The sequence below is a fragment of the Oncorhynchus gorbuscha genome, unplaced genomic scaffold, assembly GCF_021184085.1.
Source record: "Oncorhynchus gorbuscha isolate QuinsamMale2020 ecotype Even-year unplaced genomic scaffold, OgorEven_v1.0 Un_scaffold_1318, whole genome shotgun sequence".
NCBI lineage: Eukaryota > Metazoa > Chordata > Actinopteri > Salmoniformes > Salmonidae > Oncorhynchus > Oncorhynchus gorbuscha.
The window spans coordinates 102,501-103,100 of NW_025746129.1; positions in this window are offsets into that span (position 1 = coordinate 102,501).

The following is a 600-nucleotide window of genomic DNA, read 5'->3' on the forward strand; positions in this document are numbered from 1 at the left end:
ATCTATAGGATAGGGTTTACTGGGTTTATACAGTATGTATATCTATAGGATAGGGTTTACTGGGTTTATACAGTATGTATCTATAGGATAGGGTTTCCTGGGTTTATACCGTATGTATCTATAGGATAGGGTTTACACAGTATGTATCTATAGGATAGGGTTTATACAGTATGTATCTATAGGATAGGGTGTCCTGGGTTTATACAGTGTGTATCTATAGGATAGGGTTTATACAGTATGTATCTATAGGATAGGGTTTATACAGTATGTATCTATAGGATAGGGTTTATACAGTATGTATCTATAGGATAGGGTGTCCTGGGTTTATACAGTGTGTATCTATAGGATAGGGTTTATACAGTATGTATCTATAGGATAGGGTGTCCTGGGTTTATACAGTGTGTATCTATAGGATAGGGTTTATACAGTATGTATCTATAGGATAGGGTTTATACAGTATGTATCTATAGGATAGGGTTTATACAGTATCTATCTATAGGATAGGGTTTATACAGTATGTATCTATAGGATAGGGTGTCCTGGGTTTATACAGTATGTATCTATAGGATAGGGTTTACTGGGTTTATACAGTATGTATCT